Here is a 12,500-nt window from a genome sequence, read left to right as displayed (position 1 = left end):
TGCCCAAGGCTAGTGAGCATGGCCTGTGTGCAAGGCTAGTGTGCAAGGCTTGTATGCAAGGCTAGTGTGCAAGGCTGGTGTGCAAGGCTTGTGGGCAAGGCTGGTGCGCAAGGCTAGTTCCCAAGGGTTGTGTGCAAGGCTAGTGCCCAAGGCAAGTGCGCAAGGCTCGTGCCCAAAGCTAGTGCGCAAGGCTTGTGTGCAAGGCTACTGCGATGGGCCAGTGCCCAAGGCTTGTGAGCAAGGCTTGTATGCATGGCTTGTGTGCAAGGCTAGCGTCCAAGGCTTGTGCGCATGGCTTGTGCGCAAGGCTTGTGTCCAAGGCTTTTGTGCAAGGCTCGTGCGCAAGGCTAGTGTGCAAGGCTTGTGCGCATTGGCAGGTAGCCCACCAGCATGCACGATCCAAATGCCACTCACGCGACAACACGGTGCCAAGCCGGGCATGGTGTGCACTCAAAACCAATCAACGGACAGAGGTCATGCGTCATGGGGGGGATCTAGCAAGGCCATGGGGAAGGTCATGGAGGACCTTGGAAGCAAGCGCAAGACGAGAGCGAATCGAACAAGGGGCCAGGACGGGGCCTTGTGCCCATGGTCTTCGCAAGACAGCGTCCAAGGCACCCGAAAGCCCAAGGGAACCCAAACCCGGCCGACACTTGCAATCGCACATGCTCTCTGCAACACACCATCAATGCCGCCCAACGGGGCCAGCACGAGCAGTCCTCCGCGGTCCCCTGGCCCTGCGCACGTTTGTCTTCGAAACCGAGCATCAATGCCACAGAAAGTGCCGGGGCGCCAGCTGGAGCCATCATCCGCGTTGCCATGGCTCGCTTGGCCTTGGCTTGCCAGGCCCCGACACGAGCAATCGCGCATTTTCTTTGCAACCGACCATCAATGCCGCCCAACGGGGCCAGCACGAGCAGTCATCCGCGGTCCCCTGGCCCTGCGCACGTTTGTCTTTGAAACCGAGCATCAATGCCACAGAAAGTGCCGGGGCGCCAGCTGGAGCCATCATCCGACGTGCCATGGCTCTGGTCCCATGGTCTTCGCAACCGAGCATTCGTGACACCCGCGGGGCCAGGACACCAACCCTTCCGACACGAGCATTCGCGCATGTTCTTTGGCCACACAACGGCGCCAGCACGAGCAAAATCATCCGCGGTGCGGTGGCCTTGCACGGCCTTTTGTCTTTGGAACCAACCATCAGTGCCACGGGAAGTGCCGGAGTCCCGGCATCCGCGGTGCCAAGTCATTGCGCCCTTGGTCTCTGCAGCGGGGCATGCCGGGCACTCCCAACCATTGCAAGCAAGCAAGCAAGCAAGAAAGAAAGTAAGTAAGTAAGTAAGTATTACATATAGGGGCGGGACATGCGGGGAGATCTGCGAAACGTGCATTACGGGGCACACGCGTACCTACCGGGGCATACCGACCCCTATTGGGGCACACGTGTGCATATCGGGGCATACCGGGCCTATCGGGGCACACGCGTACATACCGGGGCATACCGAGCCCTACTGGGGCACACGTGCGCATATCGGGGCGTACCAAGCCTATCGGGGCATACGCGTTCATACCGGGGCGTAACGGGCCTATCGGGGCATACTTGGGCATATCCGGGCAAAAAATGCCCAAAACTTGCGCAACCTTGGCAACCGTGGTCCATTCCTCTCTATATGCCTAGCCTTGCCAACCGTGGTCCATTCCTCACTATATGCCATGGCCTTGTGCCCATGGTCTTCCCAAGACAGCGTCCAAGGCCCCCGGAAGGCCAAGGGAGCCCAACCCAGCAATGCCCTGCTATGGCAAGCCAAGGCCAAGCATTCCGGTGCCTATCCGGGCAAAAATGCAATTCCTCTCTATATGCCTAGCCTTGGCAACCGTGGTCCATTCCCCACCATATGCCATGGCCTTGTGCCCATGGTCTTCCCAAGACAGTGTCCAAGGCGCCCGGAACGCCAAGGGAGCCCAACCCAGCAATGCCCTGCTTTGGCAAGCCAAGGCCAAGCATTCCGGTGCCTAACCTTGGCAACCGTGGTCCTTTCCTCACCATATGCCATGGCCTTGTGCCCATGGTCTTCGCAAGACATCGTCCAAGGCGCCCAAAAGGCCAAGGGAGCCCAACCCAGCAATGCCTTGCTAGGACAAGCCAAGGCCAAGCATTCCGGTGCCTATCCGGGCAAAAACGCCCAAAGCATGCCCATTCCTTAGCCTATCCAGGCAAAAACGCCCAAAATCTGCACATTCTAGTGCCTATCCGGGCAAAAACGCCCACCAGCATGCCACCCTCCTATAGGGTTTGCGCAACCAACCAGCCTAACCACCAGTGGCAACCAAAGGTGCTGTTAGCGACGACTTCTGAAGACGCAACGAGACGCGACGTGTTTGCGCCCAGACGCGACGAGACGATGCGGGATCTGCGCCCAAGAATGCCTAGACCCGTCGACTTGATGCGGGATCAGCTCGCCCAAGCATGCCTAGTGTGCAAGGCCTGTGTGCAAGGCTAGTGTCCAAGGCTAGTGTGCAAGGCTCATGTGGAACGCTAGTGCGCAAGGCTAGTGCCCAAGGCTTGTGTGCCAGGCCCGTGTGCAAGGCTAGTGTCCAGGGCTTGTGTGCATTGCTTGAGTGCAAGGCTTGTGTGCATTGCTCGAGTGCATGGCTTGTGTGCAAGGGTTGTGCGCAAGGCTAGTGTGCGGGGCTTGTGCGCATGGCTAATGTGCACGGCTTGTGTGCATGGCTACCGTGCAAGGCTAGTTTGCATGGCTAGGGTGCAAGGCTCGCATGCGAGGCTAGTGTGCAAGGCTGCGTGCAAGGGAAGCGTGCAGGGCGAGTGTGCGAGGCCACTGTGCACGGCGCCAGCACTAGCGAGCCATCATCCGCGTTGCCATGGCTCGCTTGGCCTTGGCTTGCCAGGCCCCGACACGAGCAATCGCGCATTTTCTTTGCAACCGACCATCAATGCCGCCCAACGGGGCCAGCACGAGCAGTCATCCGCGGTCCCCTGGCCCTGCGCACGTTTGTCTTTGAAACCGAGCATCAATGCCACAGAAAGTGCCGGGGCGCCAGCTGGAGCCATCATCCGACGTGCCATGGCTCGCTTGGCCTTGGCTTGCCGGGCCCCGACACGAGCAATCGCGCATTTTCTTTGCAACCGACCATCAATGCCGCCCAACGGGGCCAGCACGAGCAGTCATCCGCGGTCCCCTGGCCCTGCGCACGTTTGTCTTTGAAACCGAGCATCAATGCCACAGAAAGTGCCGGGGCGCCAGCTGGAGCCATCATCCGACGTGCCATGGCTCTGGTCCCATGGTCTTCGCAACCGAGCATTCGTGACACCCGCGGGGCCAGGACACCAACCCTTCCGACACGAGCATTCGCGCATGTTCTTTGGCCACACAACGGCGCCAGCACGAGCAAAATCATCCGCGGTGCGGTGGCCTTGCACGGCCTTTTGTCTTTGGAACCAACCATCAGTGCCACGGGAAGTGCCGGAGTCCCGGCATCCGCGGTGCCAAGTCATTGCGCCCTTGGTCTCTGCAGCGGGGCATGCCGGGCACTCCCAACCATTGCAAGCAAGCAAGCAAGCAAGAAAGAAAGTAAGTAAGTAAGTAAGTATTACATATAGGGGCGGCACATGCGGGGAGATCTGCGAAACGTGCATTACGGGGCACACGCGTACCTACCGGGGCATACCGACCCCTATTGGGGCACACGTGTGCATATCGGGGCATACCGGGCCTATCGGGGCACACGCGTACATACCGGGGCATACCGAGCCCTACTGGGGCACACGTGCGCATATCGGGGCGTACCAAGCCTATCGGGGCATACGCATGTATCCCAAGGCATGCCGAGTCTATCCGGGCATACGCGTTCATACCGGGGCGTAACGGGCCTATCGGGGCATACTTGGGCATATCCGGGCAAAAAATGCCCAAAACTTGCGCAACCTTGGCAACCGTGGTCCATTCCTCTCTATATGCCTAGCCTTGCCAACCGTGGTCCATTCCTCACTATATGCCATGGCCTTGTGCCCATGGTCTTCCCAAGACAGCGTCCAAGGCCCCCGGAAGGCCAAGGGAGCCCAACCCAGCAATGCCCTGCTATGGCAAGCCGAGGCCAAGCATTCCGGTGCCTATCCGGGCAAAAATGCAATTCCTCTCTATATGCCTAGCCTTGGCAACCGTGGTCCATTCCCCACCATATGCCATGGCCTTGTGCCCATGGTCTTCCCAAGACAGTGTCCAAGGCGCCCGGAAGGCCAAGGGAGCCCAACCCAGCAATGCCCTGCTTTGGCAAGCCAAGGCCAAGCATTCCGGTGCCTAACCTTGGCAACCGTGGTCCTTTCCTCACCATATGCCATGGCCTTGTGCCCATGGTCTTCGCAAGACATCGTCCAAGGCGCCCAAAAGGCCAAGGGAGCCCAACCCAGCAATGCCTTGCTAGGACAAGCCAAGGCCAAGCATTCCGGTGCCTATCCGGGCAAAAACGCCCAAAGCATGCCCATTCCTTAGCCTATCCAGGCAAAAACGCCCAAAATCTGCACATTCTAGTGCCTATCCGGGCAAAAACGCCCACCAGCATGCCACCCTCCTATAGGGTTTGCGCAACCAACCAGCCTAACCACCAGTGGCAACCAAAGGTGCTGTTAGCGACGACTTCTGAAGACGCAACGAGACGCGACGTGTTTGCGCCCAGACGCGACGAGACGATGCGGGATCTGCGCCCAAGAATGCCTAGACCCGTCGACTTGATGCGGGATCAGCTCGCCCAAGCATGCCTAGTGTGCAAGGCCTGTGTGCAAGGCTAGTGTCCAAGGCTAGTGTGCAAGGCTCATGTGGAACGCTAGTGCGCAAGGCTAGTGCCCAAGGCTTGTGTGCCAGGCCCGTGTGCAAGGCTAGTGTCCAGGGCTTGTGTGCATTGCTTGAGTGCAAGGCTTGTGTGCATTGCTCGAGTGCATGGCTTGTGTGCAAGGGTTGTGCGCAAGGCTAGTGTGCGGGGCTTGTGCGCATGGCTAATGTGCACGGCTTGTGTGCATGGCTACCGTGCAAGGCTAGTTTGCATGGCTAGGGTGCAAGGCTCGCATGCGAGGCTAGTGTGCAAGGCTGCGTGCAAGGGAAGCGTGCAGGGCGAGTGTGCGAGGCCACTGTGCACGGCGCCAGCACTAGCGAGCCATCATCCGCGTTGCCATGGCTCGCTTGGCCTTGGCTTGCCAGGCCCCGACACGAGCAATCGCGCATTTTCTTTGCAACCGACCATCAATGCCGCCCAACGGGGCCAGCACGAGCAGTCATCCGCGGTCCCCTGGCCCTGCGCACGTTTGTCTTTGAAACCGAGCATCAATGCCACAGAAAGTGCCGGGGCGCCAGCTGGAGCCATCATCCGACGTGCCATGGCTCGCTTGGCCTTGGCTTGCCGGGCCCCGACACGAGCAATCGCGCATTTTCTTTGCAACCGACCATCAATGCCGCCCAACGGGGCCAGCACGAGCAGTCATCCGCGGTCCCCTGGCACTGCGCACGTTTGTCTTTGAAACCGAGCATCAATGCCACAGAAAGTGCCGGGGCGCCAGCTGGAGCCATCATCCGACGTGCCATGGCTCTGGTCCCATGGTCTTCGCAACCGAGCATTCGTGACACCCGCGGGGCCAGGACACCAACCCTTCCGACACGAGCATTCGCGCATGTTCTTTGGCCACACAACGGCGCCAGCACGAGCAAAATCATCCGCGGTGCGGTGGCCTTGCACGGCCTTTTGTCTTTGGAACCAACCATCAGTGCCACGGGAAGTGCCGGAGTCCCGGCATCCGCGGTGCCAAGTCATTGCGCCCTTGGTCTCTGCAGCGGGGCATGCCGGGCACTCCCAACCATTGCAAGCAAGCAAGCAAGCAAGAAAGAAAGTAAGTAAGTAAGTAAGTATTACATATAGGGGCGGGACATGCGGGGAGATCTGCGAAACGTGCATTACGGGGCACACGCGTACCTACCGGGGCATACCGACCCCTATTGGGGCACACGTGTGCATATCGGGGCATACCGGGCCTATCGGGGCACACGCGTACATACCGGGGCATACCGAGCCCTACTGGGGCACACGTGCGCATATCGGGGCGTACCAAGCCTATCGGGGCATACGCATGTATCCCAAGGCATACCGAGTCTATCCGGGCATACGCGTTCATACCGGGGCGTAACGGGCCTATCGGGGCATACTTGGGCATATCCGGGCAAAAAATGCCCAAAACTTGCGCAACCTTGGCAACCGTGGTCCATTCCTCTCTATATGCCTAGCCTTGCCAACCGTGGTCCATTCCTCACTATATGCCATGGCCTTGTGCCCATGGTCTTCCCAAGACAGCGTCCAAGGCCCCCGGAAGGCCAAGGGAGCCCAACCCAGCAATGCCCTGCTATGGCAAGCCAAGGCCAAGCATTCCGGTGCCTATCCGGGCAAAAATGCAATTCCTCTCTATATGCCTAGCCTTGGCAACCGTGGTCCATTCCCCACCATATGCCATGGCCTTGTGCCCATGGTCTTCCCAAGACAGTGTCCAAGGCGCCCGGAAGGCCAAGGGAGCCCAACCCAGCAATGCCCTGCTTTGGCAAGCCAAGGCCAAGCATTCCGGTGCCTAACCTTGGCAACCGTGGTCCTTTCCTCACCATATGCCATGGCCTTGTGCCCATGGTCTTCGCAAGACATCGTCCAAGGCGCCCAAAAGGCCAAGGGAGCCCAACCCAGCAATGCCTTGCTAGGACAAGCCAAGGCCAAGCATTCCGGTGCCTATCCGGGCAAAAACGCCCAAAGCATGCCCATTCCTTAGCCTATCCAGGCAAAAACGCCCAAAATCTGCACATTCTAGTGCCTATCCGGGCAAAAACGCCCACCAGCATGCCACCCTCCTATAGGGTTTGCGCAACCAACCAGCCTAACCACCAGTGGCAACCAAAGGTGCTGTTAGCGACGACTTCTGAAGACGCAACGAGACGCGACGTGTTTGCGCCCAGACGCGACGAGACGATGCGGGATCTGCGCCCAAGAATGCCTAGACCCGTCGACTTGATGCGGGATCAGCTCGCCCAAGCATGCCTAGTGTGCAAGGCCTGTGTGCAAGGCTAGTGTCCAAGGCTAGTGTGCAAGGCTCATGTGGAACGCTAGTGCGCAAGGCTAGTGCCCAAGGCTAGTGCCCAAGGCTTGTGTGCCAGGCCCGTGTGCAAGGCTAGTGTCCAGGGCTTGTGTGCATTGCTTGAGTGCAAGGCTTGTGTGCATTGCTCGAGTGCATGGCTTGTGTGCAAGGGTTGTGCGCAAGGCTAGTGTGCGGGGCTTGTGCGCATGGCTAATGTGCACGGCTTGTGTGCATGGCTACCGTGCAAGGCTAGTTTGCATGGCTAGGGTGCAAGGCTCGCATGCGAGGCTAGTGTGCAAGGCTGCGTGCAAGGGAAGCGTGCAGGGCGAGTGTGCGAGGCCACTGTGCACGGCGCCAGCACTAGCGAGCCATCATCCGCGTTGCCATGGCTCGCTTGGCCTTGGCTTGCCAGGCCCCGACACGAGCAATCGCGCATTTTCTTTGCAACCGACCATCAATGCCGCCCAACGGGGCCAGCACGAGCAGTCCTCCGCGGTCCCCAGGCCCTGCGCACGTTTGTCTTTGAAACCGAGCATCAATGCCACAGAAAGTGCCGGGGCGCCAGCTGGAGCCATCATCCGACGTGCCATGGCTCGCTTGGCCTTGGCTTGCCGGGCCCCGACACGAGCAATCGCGCATTTTCTTTGCAACCGACCATCAATGCCGCCCAACGGGGCCAGCACGAGCAGTCATCCGCGGTCCCCTGGCCCTGCGCACGTTTGTCTTTGAAACCGAGCATCAATGCCACAGAAAGTGCCGGGGCGCCAGCTGGAGCCATCATCCGACGTGCCATGGCTCTGGTCCCATGGTCTTCGCAACCGAGCATTCGTGACACCCGCGGGGCCAGGACACCAACCCTTCCGACACGAGCATTCGCGCATGTTCTTTGGCCACACAACGGCGCCAGCACGAGCAAAATCATCCGCGGTGCGGTGGCCTTGCACGGCCTTTTGTCTTTGGAACCAACCATCAGTGCCACGGGAAGTGCCGGAGTCCCGGCATCCGCGGTGCCAAGTCAATGCGCCCTTGGTCTCTGCAGCGGGGCATGCCGGGCACTCCCAACCATTGCAAGCAAGCAAGAAAGAAAGTAAGTAAGTAAGTAAGTATTACATATAGGGGCGGGACATGCGGGGAGATCTGCGAAACGTGCATTACGGGGCACACGCGTACCTACCGGGGCATACCGACCCCTATTGGGGCACACGTGTGCATATCGGGGCATATCGGGCCTATCGGGGCACACGCGTACATACCGGGGCATACCGAGCCCTACTGGGGCAGACGTGCGCATATCGGGGCGTACCAAGCCTATCGGGGCATACGCATGTATCCCAAGGCATACCGAGTCTATCCGGGCATACGCGTTCATACCGGGGCGTAACGGGCCTATCGGGGCATACTTGGGCATATCCGGGCTAAAAATGCCCAAAACTTGCGCAACCTTGGCAACCGTGGTCCATTCCTCTCTATATGCCTAGCCTTGCCAACCGTGGTCCATTCCTCACTATATGCCATGGCCTTGTGCCCATGGTCTTCCCAAGACAGCGTCCAAGGCCCCCGGAAGGCCAAGGGAGCCCAACCCAGCAATGCCCTGCTATGGCAAGCCAAGGCCAAGCATTCCGGTGCCTATCCGGGCAAAAATGCAATTCCTCTCTATATGCCTAGCCTTGGCAACCGTGGTCCATTCCCCACCATATGCCATGGCCTTGTGCCCATGGTCTTCCCAAGACAGTGTCCAAGGCGCCCGGAAGGCCAAGGGAGCCCAACCCAGCAATGCCCTGCTTTGGCAAGCCAAGGCCAAGCATTCCGGTGCCTAACCTTGGCAACCGTGGTCCTTTCCTCACCATATGCCATGGCCTTGTGCCCATGGTCTTCGCAAGACATCGTCCAAGGCGCCCAAAAGGCCAAGGGAGCCCAACCCAGCAATGCCTTGCTAGGACAAGCCAAGGCCAAGCATTCCGGTGCCTATCCGGGCAAAAACGCCCAAAGCATGCCCATTCCTTAGCCTATCCAGGCAAAAACGCCCAAAATCTGCACATTCTAGTGCCTATCCGGGCAAAAACGCCCACCAGCATGCCACCCTCCTATAGGGTTTGCGCAACCAACCAGCCTAACCACCAGTGGCAACCAAAGGTGCTGTTAGCGACGACTTCTGAAGACGCAACGAGACGCGACGTGTTTGCGCCCAGACGCGACGAGACGATGCGGGATCTGCGCCCAAGAATGCCTAGACCCGTCGACTTGATGCGGGATCAGCTCGCCCAAGCATGCCTAGTGTGCAAGGCCTGTGTGCAAGGCTAGTGTCCAAGGCTAGTGTGCAAGGCTCATGTGGAACGCTAGTGCGCAAGGCTAGTGCCCAAGGCTTGTGTGCCAGGCCCGTGTGCAAGGCTAGTGTCCAGGGCTTGTGTGCATTGCTTGAGTGCAAGGCTTGTGTGCATTGCTCGAGTGCATGGCTTGTGTGCAAGGGTTGTGCGCAAGGCTAGTGTGCGGGGCTTGTGCGCATGGCTAATGTGCACGGCTTGTGTGCATGGCTACCGTGCAAGGCTAGTTTGCATGGCTAGGGTGCAAGGCTCGCATGCGAGGCTAGTGTGCAAGGCTGCGTGCAAGGGAAGCGTGCAGGGCGAGTGTGCGAGGCCACTGTGCACGGCGCCAGCACTAGCGAGCCATCATCCGCGTTGCCATGGCTCGCTTGGCCTTGGCTTGCCAGGCCCCGACACGAGCAATCGCGCATTTTCTTTGCAACCGACCATCAATGCCGCCCAACGGGGCCAGCACGAGCAGTCCTCCGCGGTCCCCTGGCCCTGCGCACGTTTGTCTTTGAAACCGAGCATCAATGCCACAGAAAGTGCCGGGGCGCCAGCTGGAGCCATCATCCGACGTGCCATGGCTCGCTTGGCCTTGGCTTGCCGGGCCCCGACACGAGCAATCGCGCATTTTCTTTGCAACCGACCATCAATGCCGCCCAACGGGGCCAGCACGAGCAGTCATCCGCGGTCCCCTGGCCCTGCGCACGTTTGTCTTTGAAACCGAGCATCAATGCCACAGAAAGTGCCGGGGCGCCAGCTGGAGCCATCATCCGACGTGCCATGGCTCTGGTCCCATGGTCTTCGCAACCGAGCATTCGTGACACCCGCGGGGCCAGGACACCAACCCTTCCGACACGAGCATTCGCGCATGTTCTTTGGCCACACAACGGCGCCAGCACGAGCAAAATCATCCGCGGTGCGGTGGCCTTGCACGGCCTTTTGTCTTTGGAACCAACCATCAGTGCCACGGGAAGTGCCGGAGTCCCGGCATCCGCGGTGCCAAGTCATTGCGCCCTTGGTCTCTGCAGCGGGGCATGCCGGGCACTCCCAACCATTGCAAGCAAGCAAGAAAGAAAGTAAGTAAGTAAGTAAGTATTACATATAGGGGCGGGACATGCGGGGAGATCTGCGAAACGTGCATTACGGGGCACACGCGTACCTACCGGGGCATACCGACCCCTATTGGGGCACACGTGTGCATATCGGGGCATACCGGGCCTATCGGGGCACACGCGTACATACCGGGGCATACCGAGCCCTACTGGGGCACACGTGCGCATATCGGGGCGTACCAAGCCTATCGGGGCATACGCATGTATCCCAAGGCATACCGAGTCTATCCGGGCATACGCGTTCATACCGGGGCGTAACGGGCCTATCGGGGCATACTTGGGCATATCCGGGCAAAAAATGCCCAAAACTTGCGCAACCTTGGCAACCGTGGTCCATTCCTCTCTATATGCCTAGCCTTGCCAACCGTGGTCCATTCCTCACTATATGCCATGGCCTTGTGCCCATGGTCTTCCCAAGACAGCGTCCAAGGCCCCCGGAAGGCCAAGGGAGCCCAACCCAGCAATGCCCTGCTATGGCAAGCCAAGGCCAAGCATTCCGGTGCCTATCCGGGCAAAAATGCAATTCCTCTCTATATGCCTAGCCTTGGCAACCGTGGTCCATTCCCCACCATATGCCATGGCCTTGTGCCCATGGTCTTCCCAAGACAGTGTCCAAGGCGCCCGGAAGGCCAAGGGAGCCCAACCCAGCAATGCCCTGCTTTGGCAAGCCAAGGCCAAGCATTCCGGTGCCTAACCTTGGCAACCGTGGCCCTTTCCTCACCATATGCCATGGCCTTGTGCCCATGGTCTTCGCAAGACATCGTCCAAGGCGCCCAAAAGGCCAAGGGAGCCCAACCCAGCAATGCCTTGCTAGGACAAGCCAAGGCCAAGCATTCCGGTGCCTATCCGGGCAAAAACGCCCAAAGCATGCCCATTCCTTAGCCTATCCAGGCAAAAACGCCCAAAATCTGCACATTCTAGTGCCTATCCGGGCAAAAACGCCCACCAGCATGCCACCCTCCTATAGGGTTTGCGCAACCAACCAGCCTAACCACCAGTGGCAACCAAAGGTGCTGTTAGCGACGACTTCTGAAGACGCAACGAGACGCGACGTGTTTGCGCCCAGACGCGACGAGACGATGCGGGATCTGCGCCCAAGAATGCCTAGACCCGTCGACTTGATGCGGGATCAGCTCGCCCAAGCATGCCTAGTGTGCAAGGCCTGTGTGCAAGGCTAGTGTCCAAGGCTAGTGTGCAAGGCTCATGTGGAACGCTAGTGCGCAAGGCTAGTGCCCAAGGCTTGTGTGCCAGGCCCGTGTGCAAGGCTAGTGTCCAGGGCTTGTGTGCATTGCTTGAGTGCAAGGCTTGTGTGCATTGCTCGAGTGCATGGCTTGTGTGCAAGGGTTGTGCGCAAGGCTAGTGTGCGGGGCTTGTGCGCATGGCTAATGTGCACGGCTTGTGTGCATGGCTACCGTGCAAGGCTAGTTTGCATGGCTAGGGTGCAAGGCTCGCATGCGAGGCTAGTGTGCAAGGCTGCGTGCAAGGGAAGCGTGCAGGGCGAGTGTGCGAGGCCACTGTGCACGGCGCCAGCACTAGCGAGCCATCATCCGCGTTGCCATGGCTCGCTTGGCCTTGGCTTGCCAGGCCCCGACACGAGCAATCGCGCATTTTCTTTGCAACCGACCATCAATGCCGCCCAACGGGGCCAGCACGAGCAGTCATCCGCGGTCCCCTGGCCCTGCGCACGTTTGTCTTTGAAACCGAGCATCAATGCCACAGAAAGTGCCGGGGCGCCAGCTGGAGCCATCATCCGACGTGCCATGGCTCGCTTGGCCTTGGCTTGCCGGGCCCCGACACGAGCAATCGCGCATTTTCTTTGCAACCGACCATCAATGCCGCCCAACGGGGCCAGCACGAGCAGTCATCCGCGGTCCCCTGGCACTGCGCACGTTTGTCTTTGAAACCGAGCATCAATGCCACAGAAAGTGCCGGGGCGCCAGCTGGAGCCATCATCCGACGTGCCATGGC

The sequence above is a fragment of the Tasmannia lanceolata genome, unplaced genomic scaffold (assembly GCF_043159265.1).
Source record: "Tasmannia lanceolata isolate RefF3 unplaced genomic scaffold, GAP_Taslan_0.1 ptg000119l, whole genome shotgun sequence".
Classification (NCBI taxonomy): Eukaryota; Viridiplantae; Streptophyta; class Magnoliopsida; order Canellales; family Winteraceae; genus Tasmannia; species Tasmannia lanceolata.
This window is presented reverse-complemented; position numbering follows the sequence as displayed.